Raw genomic sequence first — 14949 nt, 5'->3', positions numbered from 1 at the left:
CCTATGCTAGAGTAGGTCATACAGATTGGCACACTTGACTTGGTCGTGACGTTGTGTGGCATCCTGCCTTCGCCTCGCTCCCTGAAGGCACGATATTCACCATCAAAAGCCCGTATTTCCTCGCCGGCGACTTTGGCCTAGTGTGCCTCCAGGATCCGGTTCATGGTCGAGTGACAGATCCAAAGCCGGGCAATCCCTGGGATCTCCAGTTCTCCACCAACACCACATGACGTCAAGTCAAAGCCGCTTCCCAACTCAATTAGTAACTTAATGTTTGCAAATCTCTTTCTCATGGTAAGGAAATGATAATTTTCTCCGATGCGAGGCGAAGCGAGAGCTCCGGCGTGCCGCAGGGCACCGGCAGCGATGTTATTCGGCCTTCTTCTCCGAGGCATGCGCCACCGTCGCCGCCGCTGCTGCCACGGCTGGTGACCTCCGCCACCCTGTAATTTGTGGCTTTTGTTTTGTGATGCAGGATACAGAAGCATATAGTTACACATTAAAAGGCATTATTTGGGATCACTTTCTTGCAGGTTTACACCCGGAGGAAGAACACAAGGAGAAAATTTTGTAACCCATTGACAGCCCGACGTTCGTGTTTGCGCTGCACACGCAGAGACAATGATTCAGTCAGAAGCAGTTCGTGAAGAATTATGAGAGTACTAAAGTTTCAGAGGATTTTTGTTTGTTTGGCTAATCACCTTATGACCTCGAAGATCATGTTGAATGTGGAGAAATTGAGAGGGTCGGTGGAAAGCGATCTCCTCTCGGTGCCTGCAGCATTACAGGCCAGTGGTGAAAAGAAAACAACATGCTATTTAGTGACAGGTGTCTCTTGTTTGCTATATCCTTGTGTTGTGCGCTGCCTCTCGCATCATCATCATACATTGAGAGAAATGATGCCGAGGCCGGAATGCACCTGAAAATGCACAGAGACTTCGTTAATTGTTTCTGCGGTTGTTTGCCTGGCAACAAGAACTTAAGAGGGCACAGAACTTACACATCATAGTGATGAATAGTATTAAATCTGCTGGAGCAACTAGGGAGCAGTCGATGGAATTCTCTCCTGCCTGCCTCCTTGTGTTCACGGCCATGAAAAAGGCGTTGGCGATCTTCTGATTGGGGGTCAGCCCCGCATACACTGAATAATCCCAGTTCAGGCAGCACAAGAGTGTGATGGCCACGGCTATAAGAGCAGCAACCAGTGGCTGCAAGGGATACTGTCTGCTGGTTAGGCAGCAAGTAGCTGAAACCCACTGCCTTTGTATTGTTCATCATGAACTCAAACTCGTCAGGTTCATCTCTAGTTATTCTTAGTCCTCTCAGAGTCTCAGTGCCCATATCGCCAACCTTAGAAACACAGGAAACAGCGTGTTGCCTGTAAAATAGGGTCTAGTATATTGTTCTTGTACACATATGTAATTATAATTATGATCATCTATATATTAAGACGTGAGACTGGATGTCAACCACCCATACAAAACCCTAAACCCCGTGTTTCAATTTGGTATCAGCCAGATCGGGTCGCCGCCGCCCGAACCTCTCTCCGCGCAGCCGCTGCTTCCGATTGCAAGCTAGCTAGCCATCTATCAGCGCCGCGTAGCTAGCTATCAATCAGCATCCATCCACCCGCTGCTGTTGCCGCGCGTGACATCTAACCGCGCCGCCGCTTCCGATCGCACTTGCCACGCGAGCCATCTTCCGCGACTTGCTCCGCTGCCGCCGCGCGCTGTCCCTTCCGCGCCGCCGCTGCGATGTCGTCCGCCGCTATGTCCGTCGCCCAAACTAGTAGCGCCATCGTCTCTTCTCCCGTCGCCTCGATCCCCGCCGCGCTCGCCGTCCCGACGATCTCCGTCCGCCTCGGTCGCCACAATTTCATGCTTTGGGGAGGCACCACCAGCACCGTTCTTGCCGGTGCCAACCTCCACGGACACCTCGATGGCACCAAGGCGGCACCGGCTAAAACACTCGTTGTCGGCACCGGTGACGCTGCTACCACTGTCGCCAACCCGGAGTACCACCAATGGTGGGTTCAAGATCAGCGCGTCAAGGGGCTTCTTCTCACCTCCATGGATGAGGATATTGCATGCCAACTTATTGGCTGCGAGTCGGCGCATGCGGTGTGGACAGCCGTCGCCGCCATGTTCGGCGCCCAGAGCCGCGCCAATGTCCGCCACATCTGGCGGCAACTTCAGTCGTTGAGGAAGGACGATTTGTCTGCCGCGGAATACATGCACAAGATGAAGGCCCTGGCCGACACTATGGCCGCCGCCGGCTCTCCGATCCGTGATGATGAGCTTATCGATCACATCCTTACCAGCCTCGGCTCCGCCTACAACTCCATTGCCGCCTCCTTGGGCGTGAGTAACGCACCCATGCCCTACTCCAGTTTTTACTCATTGGTTCTGTCCTTCGAGGCGCTGCATGCACAATAGAGTGCGGTGGAGGGGTGGTCTCCCTCCGCGAACGCCGTGACCCGTTCGGGTTCGTACGGCGCGGGCGGACGCGCGCCCTACTCCGATCCCTATCCCTCCCACGGGGGGGGGGGGACGCCCGGCTGATGGACATGGCCAGCCCGGGCAGAGCCGCCAGGGCGGTAATGGCGGCAACACCGGCGGCCGTGACTGCAACGCTGGTTATGCCGGCAATGGCCGGCAAGGTGGAGGGGGCAACACCAGCAACAAAGGCGGAGGCGGTGGGCGTCGCAACCGCTGGCGTCCCCGGTGCCAAATTTGCAAGAACTGGGGCCATGAAGCCGACGACTGTCGCAAGCGCTATGATCAGGATCACAACTCCCGCTCCGCCAACTCGGCCTCCACCAACACCGTCGACTTTCCTTGGGTGTTGGATACCGGGGCTACGGATCACTTGACTAATGATCTTGAGCGCCTCCAGGTTCATGAGCGGTATGACGGCAAGGATCAGGTTCAGGTGGCCAATGGTGCAGGTTTGTCTATTTCACACATTGGTCATTCGCGTTTACCCGGTTCATCTCTTAAACTGCGTAACATCCTTCATGTTCCACACATCAGCCAACATCTTCTCTCTGTTTATCGTCTTCTTTGTGATAATGACGTGTTTGTTGAATTTCACCGTCATTTTTTCCTTGTTAAGGACAAAGAAACCGGGCGCGTCATCCTTCATGGTAGAAGTTACGGGGGGTCTATCCGGTCCCCTTCGCTCGTGCGTCATCTTCATCGTCTCACCGTGCCTCCTCTGGTGTTCGAGTTTCGTCGTCGCAATGGCATCAACGTCTTGGTCATCCTACAAATAATGTGGTCACTTCCATTGTTCGGAGTCATGAACTTCCGTGTTCTAGTTCAAATAATTCATCGTTAGTTTGTGATGCCTGTCAGCGTGCTAAGAGTCATCAACTACCTTATTCTACTTCGTTTCACATCACTACTGTACCTCTTGAATTAATACATTCAGATGTTTGGGGTCCCGCTCTTGCTTCATCGGGAGGGTACAAATATTATGTTAGTTTTACTGATGACTACACGCGCTTCACATGGATTTATTTGCTTAAACACAAGTCTGATGTTGAGCAAGTTTTCTACAACTTTCAGGATCATGTCGAACGCCTTCTGGATTATAAAATCAAAGCCGTTTAGTCCGACCCGGGTGGTGAATACCACAAACTCCATCGCTACTTTCAACGCACGGGCATCTCTCACCGAGTGTCATGTCTGCATACCTCTCAGTAGAATGGTATTGCCGAGCACAAACACCGACATTTGGTCGAGACCGGTCTTGCCTTGCTTGCACACTCCTCTCTTCCACTTCGGTTTTGGGATGAGGCTTTTCTTACGGCATGTTACCTCATCAACCGTATGCCCACTCCGGTTCTCCACAAGGACACACCTTTGTTCCGTCTGTTTCATGTTCAGCCCAACTACTCCTCCCTTCGGATTTTTGGGTGTGCTTGCTGGCCTAGTCTCCGCAAGTACAATGCTCACAAGCTTGAGTTTCGGTCCAAGATGTGTGTTTTCCTTGGCTATAGTCCTTTGCATAAGGGCTATAAGTGTCTTGACCGTATCTCCGGTCGGATATACATCTCTCGTGATGTTATTTTCGACGAGAATGTGTTCCCTTACTCTCAACCCGGCGTTTCGGTTGATCCTGCTTCTCTTGAACATGCACTCACTTTTCCCTCCGATGAACCGGTTCCGGATGTCCATGTGCATAAATATGACCTGTCCTATTTGTCATCTAACTTGTCTTTTGCAGGTGATATTGCTTTGAGTTCCCCCCAGGTACATGTTGCTGCTCCGACGCCTCCCGATGCGCCCGACGTGCATGTCCCGCTGCCCGAGACGGGCGCGGCTACCTCGCCTGATGGAGCGACCGCGGATGCGGCTGGGTCGCCACCCTCGCTCGGTCCGTCGCCCGGGCCGCCCCCGTCGCCTGGGCCGGTCCAGCACACCATCGTCTCTCGGTCCGTGTCGTCTCTTGCTGAGGTCCCCTCAGTCGCGACACCCTCGGCCGAGCCCTCGTCGCCGTCGTCTTCGCTTACTGGCGATGCAGCTCCGGCGCATGCTATGGTTACACGCCATCGTGATCATACGCGCAAGGAGAAGTCTTACACTGATGGCAAGGTTCGGTACGACTCTCGCCATCGTGCCTTCTTCGCCGCGCCGGTTTCCCATCGTGATGCTCTGGGTGAACCTGCCTGTCGTGCCGCCATGTCCGAGGAGTTTGCTGCTCTCCGTCACACTAACACCTGGGTGTTGGTGCCTCGGCCACCAGGTGTTAATATTGTGAGCTGCAAGTGGGTTTTCAAAACCAAGCACCGTCCGGATGGGTCTGTTGATAAGCACAAAGCTCGTCTTGTTGCTCGTGGTTTCACTCAACAGCACGGGATTGACTACGGAGATACTTTTAGCCCGGTGGTGAAGCCTGCCACGGTTCGCTTGGTTTTGTCTCTTGCTGTGTCTCGTGGCTGGAGCCTCCGACAGATTGATGTGACCAATGCCTTTTTACATGGGTTCTTGGCCAAAGATGTGTACATGCAGCAGCCACCTGGGTTCGAGGATGCCACTTATCCGTCTCATGTCTGCAAACTTCAACGGTCTATTTATGGTCTCAAGTAGTCACCCCGTGCCTGGTATGATCGTTTGAGTCAGCGCCTTTCGCAGCTCGGTTTTGTTGCTTCCAGATCAGATGCATCTCTGTTCATCTTCTCCCAGGGTACTATACAGATATACATGCTGGTGTACGTTGATGATATTGTGATTGCTGGCTCTACCCCCGCCGTGGTGGATCGTCTTGTGCAGTCGTTGTCTGCTAGCTTTCCCATCAAAGATTTGGGTCGCCTCGAGTACTTTCTTGGTTTGGAAGCGTCCTTTCATTCAGGGGGCATGACCTTGACGCAGAAAAAGTATGCTTTAGATCTTCTTCATCGCGTCAACATGGAGAACTGCAAGGCCACTTCCACTCCGCTTGCTACATCTGAGAGTCTCTCACATCATAGTGGTGCACTACTGGGTAGAGATGACTCCTTTCAGTATCGCAGTGTGGTTGGGGCACTTCAGTATTTGACCCTCACTCGTCCTGATATCTCCTTCGCAGTGAACAAAGTGTGTCAGTTCCTGTCTCAGCCGATGGAGGATCATTGGGAAGCAGTCAAGCGTATTCTGAGATATGTCAAAGGTACACTAGACATGGTACTATGGATTCATAAGTCCAGATTTACTGGAGTGAGTATATTCACCGATGCAGACTGGGCAGGCTGTGTTGATGATAGGCGCTCCACTGGTGGTTTTGCTATATTTGTTGGACCTAACCTTGTATCTTGGAGCTCGAAGAAGCAACCCACAGTCTCGAGATCAAGCACCGAGGCAGAGTATAAGGCATTGGCTAATGGCGCAGCTGAAGCCATTTGGATAGACTCAGTTCTCACAGAACATGGAGTCCCACGGCAGCGCACTGATACGTCTCCAACGTATCTATAATTTTTGATTGCTCCATGCTACTTTATCTACTGTTTTGGACTATATTGGGCTTTATTTTCCACTTTTATATTATTTTTGGGACTAACCTATTAACCGGAGGCCCGGCCCAGAATTGCTGTTTTTTGCCTATTTCAGTATTTCGAGGAAACAGAATATCAAATGGAGTCCAAACGGAATGAAACCTTCGGGAACATGATCTTCTCACTGAACGTGATCCAGGAGACTTGGACCCTACTCCAAGAAGTTTCCGGGGAGGTCACGAGGGTGGAGGGCGCGCCCCCTGCCTCGTGAGCCCCTCGTGGCCCCCCTGACGTACTTCTTCCGCCTATATATCTCCATATACCCTAAAAACATCCGGGAGAAACATAGATCGGGAGTTCCGCCGCTAGAAGCCTTCGTAGCCACCGAAACTCAATCTAGACCCGTTTCGGCACCCTACCGGAGGGGGCAATCCTTCTCCGGTGGCCATCTTCATCATCCCGGTGCTCTCCATGACGAGGAGGGAGTAGTTCTCCCTCGGGGCTGAGGGTATGTACCAATAGCTATGTGTTTGATCTCTCTCTCTCTCTCTCGTGTTCTTGAGATGATACGATCTTGATGTATCGCGAGCTTTGCTATTATATTTGGATCCTATGATGTTTCTTCCCCCCTCTTCTCTCTTGTAATGAGTCGAGTTTCCCCTTTGAAGTAATCTTATCAGATTGAGTCTTTAAAGACTTGAGAACACTTGATGTATGTCTTGCCGTGGATATCTGTGGTGACAATGGGATACCACATGCCACTTGATGTACGTTTTGGTGACCAACTTGCGGGTTTCGTGACATTGGGAACCTATGCATAGGGGTTGGCACACGTTTTCGTCGTGATTCTCCGGTAGAAACTTTGGGGCACTCTTTGAGGTTCTTTGTGTTGGTTGAATAGATGAATTGAGATTGTGTGATGCATATCGTATAATCATGCCCACGGATACTTGAGGTGACATTGAAGTATCTAGGTGACATTAGGGTTTTGGTTGATTTGTATCTTAAGGTGTTATTCTAGTACGAACTCTAGGGCTGTTTGTGACACTTATAGGAATAGCCCAACGGATTAATTGGAAAGAATAACTTTGAGGTGGTTTCGTACCCTACCATAATCTCTTCGTTTGTTCTCCGCTATTAGTGACTTTGGAGTGACTCTTTGTTGCATGTTGAGGGATAATTTTATGATCCAATTATGTTAGTATTGTTGAGAGGACTTACACTAGTGAAAGTATGAACCCTAGGCCTTATTTCCTATCATTGCAATACCGTTTACGCTCACTTTTATCATTAGTTACCTTGCTGTTTTTATATTTTCAGATTACAAATACCTTTATCTACCATCCATATTGCACTTGTATCACCATCTCTTCGCCAAACTAGTGCACCTATACAATTACCATTGTATTGCGTGTGTTGGGGACACAAGAGACTCTTTGTTATTTGGTTGCAGGGTTGCTTGAGAGAGACCATCTTAATCCTACGCCTCCTACGGATTGATAAACCTTAGGTCATCCACTTGAGGGAAATTTGCTACTGTCCTACAAACCTCTGCACTTGGAGGCCCAACAACGTCTACAAGAAGAAGGTTGTGTAGTAGACATCAAGCTCTTTTCTGGCGCCGTTGCCGGGGAGGTGAGTGCTTGAAGGTATATCTTTAGATCTTTCAATCGAGTCTTTTAGTTTCTTGTTTTATCACTAATTTAGTTTATAAAAGAAAATTACAAAAAAATGGAATTGAGTTTGTCTCATACGCTTCACCTTTTTAATATCTTTCGTGAGTATGATGGAAAGGATAATTATGCTCAAGTGCTAGAAGAAGAAATCTACAAAATGTTTGGCACTAAATCTTTGAATGATGAGCATGATTACAATGTTGTTAGTACAAATTCTTTGAATATCCATGATGCTAATGATGATTGCACTAGTTATGATGAAAATACCTCCTATAAACATGTCAATTTTTGTGGAGTAGATTGGGTTTGCAAGTACACACCGAATAGGGAAGATAGATATTGTAAGAGGCATAAGTACTTAGAAACTAAATTGTTGCAAGAAAGTCTAGATGAATGTGCTGAAAGATTCAATATTTTTCGTGCCCCTTGTGAACTTTGCAATGAACATGGTCATTTAAAGCTCCAATGCTATTTGTTTCATGATCAAGTCGTGTCCAAACATTGTGATAATTTGATTACCCTTGAGCATCATAAAGAGCTTAGCCTTCTTTTGGGTTATGAAGAAATGAAACGTATAACTGAGGGTATTCCAAAGTTTAATCTTGATAGAGTTCTTGATTTTGATCTAGAGAATATTTATATGTATTGTGCGGTGAATTGCATTGAAAATCCTTATATTGCCAACTACATAAAGAAAAGGAAACAAATAGAAGATGAAGAGAATACTAATGAAAGGGAAGAGACTTCCCAATATCCTCCTATTATCTCTTATGATGAATCAGGCAACGAGGAGGAGCCTCCTATTCAACCAATCTCATTAATAAGGAGCTCCAAAAAGAGGATTGAACCCACACACGATGTGGTAAAGAAGAAGAAAAGAAAAGGGAAGAGAGGTAAAAAGGTATCTCTCCCAAATAAAGTTGCTCCTATTATTGTTGTGCCTCATGAAAATGAAGATGATACACTTGATGATGATCTCGTTATGCCTATTGCTTGTTGTGATGATTATGATTGGGAAGATAATGATACTTCTTATGATCTTGAAAATCTTTTTGGCACATGCTTGGAAGAATATAATAATTGCTATACTATTGGTGCTATCCATGCTATTAATGATGAGAGTGATTATGCTTATGATACGAAAAGGCCCAAGCTTGGGGAAGCTATGTTTGATGAGGATGACATATTTGAGAATATATTTGCTGCAATTAATGTCTGTCCCAAGCTTGGGGATTCTATGTTTAATAATGATGATATTTTTAGCCTTCCATGTTTTGATATGCAAAGTGATTATGATGAGAACAAGTTGCTACTTATGATGATTATTGTGATGAAACTTATGCTATAAAAAGTAGTGATGATTATATTTATAAAACTTGTCATGATTATGATTACCCCTTCTCTGAACATTACTCTTTTAATATGGAAACAATTTATAGTATTCGACTTTCCTATGATACTCCCACTATTCCGAATGAGAAGAATTTTGCCTATGTGGAGAGTAATAAATTTTCTATGCTTGTAGATCATGAAAAGAATGCTTTAGGTTCTGGTTATATTGTTGAATTCATTCATGATGCTACTGAAAATTATTATGAGGGAGGAACATATGCTTGTAGGAATTGCAATAATATCAAGTTTCCTCTCTATGTGCTTAAAATTTTGAAGTTATGCTTGTTTTACCTTCCTATGCAAGTTGATTCTTGTCCCCACAAGTTGTTTTCTCACAAAATACCTATGCATAGGAAGTGGGTTAGACTTAAATGTGCTAGTCATATTCTTCATGATGCTCTCTTTATGTTACAATTCTTATCTTTTATGTGAGCATCATTGAAATCATCATGCCTTGCTAGGGGCGTTAAACGATAGCGCTTGTTGGGAGGCAACCCAATTTTATTTTTGTTCCTTGACTTTTGTTCCTGTTTAGTAATAAATAATTCATACAGCCTCTGTTTAGATGTGGTTTTGTGTGTTTAATTAGTGTTTGTGCCAAGTTAAACCTATTAGATCTTCTTGGGAGATAGTTATTTGATCTTGCTGTAATTTCCAGAATCTTTGCGCTCAGTGCCCGAATTGTCAAAAATCACCAGAACGTGATAAAATAGTGATTCCAATTGCTTCTGATCAATAAACAAATTTCCCAGTTCGTATAATTTTGGTAGAATTTTTTGGTTTCCATAAGTTTGCGTTAGTAACAGATTACTACAGACTGTTCTGTTTTTGACAGATTCTGTTTTGCGTGTGTTGTTTGCTTATTTTGATGAATCTATGGCTAGTAAAATAGTTTATAAACCATAGAGAAGTTGGAATACAGTAGGTTTAACACCAATACAAATAAAGAATAAGTTCACTACAGTACCTTAAAGTAGTCTTTTGTTTTCTATCTCTAACGGAGCTCACGAGATTTCTATTGAGTTTTGTGTTGTGAAGTTTTCAAGTTTTGGGTGAATTCTTTTGATGGATTATGGAACAAGGAGTGGCAAGAGCCTAAGCTTTGGGATGCCCATGGCACCCCCAAGATAATCCAAGGACACCAAAAAGTCAAAGCTTGGGGATGCCCCGGAAGGCATCCCCTCTTTCGTCCACTTCCATCGGTAATTTACTTGGAGCTATATTTTTATTCACCACATGATATGTGTTTTGCTTGGAGCGTCTTGTATTATTTGTGTCTTTGCTTGTTAGTCTACCACAATCATCCTTGCTGTACACACCTTTTGAGAGAGCCATGTATGAGTTGAAATTTGTTAGAATACTCTATGTGCTTCACTTATATCTTTTGAGCTTGATAGTTTACTCTATGTGCTTCACTTATATCTTTTTGAGCGTGATAATTTTTGCTCTAGTGCTTCACTTAGATCTTTTAGAGCACGGTGGTGGTTTGTTTTAAAGAAACTTGATCTCTCATGCTTCACTTAGATTATTTTGAGAGTCGTTAATAGCATGGTAATTTGCTTAATGTTAATATACTTGGTATTCAAGATATGTGAAACTTTCTTTTTAGTGGGTTGAATACTAAGATAAGTTTGATGCTTGATAATTGTTTTGAGATATGGAGGTGATAATATCATAGTCGTGCTAGTTGAGTAGTTGTGAATTTGAGAAATACTTGTGTTGAAGTTAGCAAGTCCCGTAGCATGCACGTATGGTTAAAGTTGTGTAACAAATTTGAAGCATGAAGTGTACCTGGCTTGTGCATCCTTATGAGTGGCGGTCGGGGACGAGCGATGGTCTTTTCCTACCAATCTATCCCCCTAGGAGCATGTGCGTAGTACTTGATTTTTGATGACTTCTAAATTTTTGCAATAAGTATATGAGTTCTTTTGACTAATGTTGAGTCCATGGATTATACGCACTTTTACCTTTCCGCCATTTGCTAGCCTCTTCGGTACCATGCATTGCCCTTTCTCACATTGAGAGTTGGTGAAAACTTCGCCGGTGCATCCAAACCCCGTGATATGATACGCTCTTTCACACATAAACCTCTCTATATCTTCCTCAAAACAGCCACCATACCTACCTATCATGGCATTTCCATAGCCATTCCGAGATATATTGCCATGCAACTTCCACCATCATCATCATCATCATCATGACATGCTTTACTTTTGTCATATTGCCATTGCATGATCTTGTAGTTGACATCGTATTTGTGGCAAAGCCACCATGCATTATTTTTCATACATGTCACTCTTGATTCATTGCACCATCCCGGTACACCGCCGGAGGCATTCATATAGAGTCATATCTTGTTCTAGTATCGAGTTGTAATCATTATGTTGTAATCAATAGAAGTGTGATGATCATCATTATTAGAGCATTGCCCAATCAAAAAAAAACAAAGGCCAAAAAGAAAAAAAGAAAGGCCCAAAAAAGAGAAAATAAAAAGGGCAATGCTACTATCTCTTTTTCCACAGTTGTGCTTCAAAATAGCACCTTGTTCTTCATGTAGTGAGTCTCATATATTTTGCTTCAAAGTAGCACCATGATTTTCATATAGTGAGTCTCATAAGTTGTCTTGTTCATACTAGTGGGAATTTTTCATTATAGAACTTCGCTTGTATATTCCAACGATGGGCTTCCTCAAAATGCCCTAGGTCTTCATGAGCAAGCAAGTTGGATGCACACCCACTAGTTTTCTTTTGTTGAGCATTCTTAGCTCTAGTGCATCCATTGCATGGCAATCCCTACCCCTTGCATTAACATCAATTGATGGGCATCTCCGTAGCTCATTGATTAGCCTCGTTGATGTGAGACTTTCTCCTTTTTTGTCTTCTCCACACAATCCCCATCATCATATTCTATACCACCCATAGTGCTATGTCCATGGCTCGCGCTCATGTATTGCGTGAAGGTTGAAAAAGTTTGAGATTATTTGAGTATGAAACAATTGCTTGGCTTGTCATCGGGGGTATATAAGTTGGGAACATCTTTGTGTGACGAAAATGAAGCATAGCCTAACTATATGATTTTGTAGGGATGAACTTCCTTTGGCCATGTTATTTTGAGATGACATAATTGTTTGATTAGTATGCTTGAAGTATTATCATTTTTTATGTCAATATGAACTTTTGTCTTGAACCTTTCGGATCTGAATATTCATACCATGATTAAGAAGATTTACATTGAAATTATGCCAAAGTATCACTCCGCATCAAAAATTCTCTTTTTATCATTTACCTACTCGAGGACGAGCAGGAATTAAGCTTGGGGATGCCTGATACGTCTCCAACGTATCTATAATTTTTGATTGCTCCATGCTACTTTATCTACTGTTTTGGACTATATTGGGCTTTATTTTCCACTTTTATATTATTTTTGGGACTAACCTATTAACGGGAGGCCCAACCCAGAATTGTTGTTTTTTTGCCTATTTCAGTATTTCGAGGAAACAGAATATCAAACGGAGTCCAAACGGAATGAAACCTTCGGGAACGTGATCTTCTCACCGAACGTGATCCAGGAGACTTGGACCCTACTCCAAGAAGTTTCCGGGGAGGTCACGAGGGTGGAGGGCGCGCCCCCCTGGGCGCGCCCCCTGCCTCGTGAGCCCCTCGTGGCCCCCCTGACGTACTTCTTCCGCCTATATATCTCCATATACCCTAAAAACATCCGGGAGCAACATAGATCGGGAGTTCCGCCGCCAGAAGCCTCCGTAGCCACCGAAACTCAATCTAGACCCGTTCCGGCACCCTGCCGGAGGGGGCAATCCTTCTCCGGTGGCCATCTTCATCATCCTGGTGCTCTCCATGACGAGGAGGGAGTAGTTCTCCCTCGGGGCTGAGGGTATGTACCAATAGCTATGTGTTTGATCTCTCTCTCTCTCTCTCTCGTGTTCTTGAGATGATACGATCTTGATGTATCGCGAGCTTTGCTATTATATTTGGATCCTATGATGTTTCTTCCCCCCTCTTCTCTCTTGTAATGAATCGAGTTTCCCCTTTGAAGCAATCTTATCGGATTGAGTCTTTAAAGACTTGAGAACACTTGATGTATGTCTTGCCGTGGATATCTATGGTGACAATGGGATACCACGTGCCACTTGATGTACGTTTTGGTGACCAACTTGCGGGTTTCGTGACATTGGGAACCTATGCATAGGGGTTGGCACACGTTTTCGTCGTGATTCTCCGGTAGAAACTTTGGGGCACTCTTTGAGGTTCTTTGTGTTGGTTGAATAGATGAATTGAGATTGTGTGATGCATATCGTATAATCATGCCCACGGATACTTGAGGTGACATTGAAGTATCTAGGTGACATTAGGGTTTTGGTTGATTTGTATTCTTAAGGTGTTATTCTAGTACGAACTCTAGGGCTGTTTGTGACACTTATAGGAATAGCCCAACGGATTAATTGGAAAGAATAACTTTGAGGTGGTTTCGTACCCTACCATAATCTCTTCATTCGTTCTCCGCTATTAGTGACTTTGGAGTGACTCTTTGTTGCATGTTGAGGGATAATTTTATGATCCAATTATGTTAGTATTGTTGAGAGGACTTACACTAGTGAAAGTATGAACCCTAGGCCTTATTTCCTATCATTGCAATACCGTTTACGCTCACTTTTATCATTAGTTACCTTGCTGTTTTTATATTTTCAGATTACAAATACCTTTATCTACCATCCATATTGCACTTGTATCACCATCTCTTCGCCGAACTAGTGCACCTATACAATTTACCATTGTATTGGGTGTGTTGGGGACACAAGAGACTCTTTGTTATTTGGTTGCAGGGTTGCTTGAGAGATACCATCTTCATCCTACGCCTCCTACGGATTGATAAACCTTAGGTCATCCACTTGAGGGAAATTTGCTACTGTCCTACAAACCTCTGCACTTGGAGGCCCAACAACGTCTACAAGAAGAAGGTTGTGTAGTAGACATCACGCACTCCTATATTGTGGTGTGATAACTTAGGGGCAACTTACCTGACGGCGAATCCAGTGTTTCATGCTCGGACTAAACACATTGAGATTGAGTTTCACTTTGTGAGAGAACGGGTAGCTGCTTGTGAACTGGAAGTCAGGTTTATTTCTACAGATGATCAGTTAACAGATGTATTTACTAAACCCGCTACTAGACAGATGCTAGACCGTTTTAGAACCAATCTGAATCTTGTATGTTGTTCAGATTGAGGGGGCATGTAAAATAGGGTCTAGTATATTGTCCTTGTACACGTATGTAATTGTAATTGTGATCATCTATCTATTGAGACGTGAGGCTGGATGTCAACCACCCACGCAAAACCCTAAACCCTGTGTTTCAATTTTTCCTACAAGAATCTGGCCAGTGAAGCCCTGGTCCCAAGAGAACACCACCGGGCTTTCGTTCATCGGCCGCATCAGTCCTCCATTGGTGAAACAAGAGACAGTGACCGATATAAAGAAAATCATGGAGTTGATACCTTTCCTTGTTAAAACATCTCTTGCAGTTGAAACATGCATGTGCTAAGGCATACGACTGGGACTGCTCTTAGGGCCGACATGCGAACATGATGATTGTTCAAATGGAAAGGCGTTGCTCGACTGAAAGCTCGAGCTAAACCGAGTAATTGTTACTGTTATGAAGATGGTAATGAATTACTACTTTCAAAAAAGACACCAGAGAAGGCTTAGCAAACTCAATAGCTCTATCCACTTGCATGATTTGTGTGTTTGTTTTGACTCTGGCCTCCCTACTGGCCTTAAGTGATCTGCGTGTAGAGTTATTTCTTCAAATAAATATACAAAGCACTTAAGCATTAGCGTATAACTCAGACCTGTTAGCTGGGTTTCCATGTTAGCCCAGCCTGTTGATTAAC

General features: G+C 44.8%; 1 pseudogene; it reads right to left on the bottom strand.

Annotated features, from left to right (window-relative positions):
• Nucleotides 1-289: 289 nt before the first annotated feature.
• On the bottom strand, nt 290-14593 carry LOC125519143 (annotated as a pseudogene).
• Between the last annotated feature and the right edge of the window lie 356 nt (nt 14594-14949).

Source organism: Triticum urartu, chromosome 7 (assembly GCF_003073215.2).
Source record: "Triticum urartu cultivar G1812 chromosome 7, Tu2.1, whole genome shotgun sequence".
Taxonomy (NCBI): Eukaryota; Viridiplantae; Streptophyta; class Magnoliopsida; order Poales; family Poaceae; genus Triticum; species Triticum urartu.
This window is presented reverse-complemented; position numbering and strand designations above follow the sequence as displayed.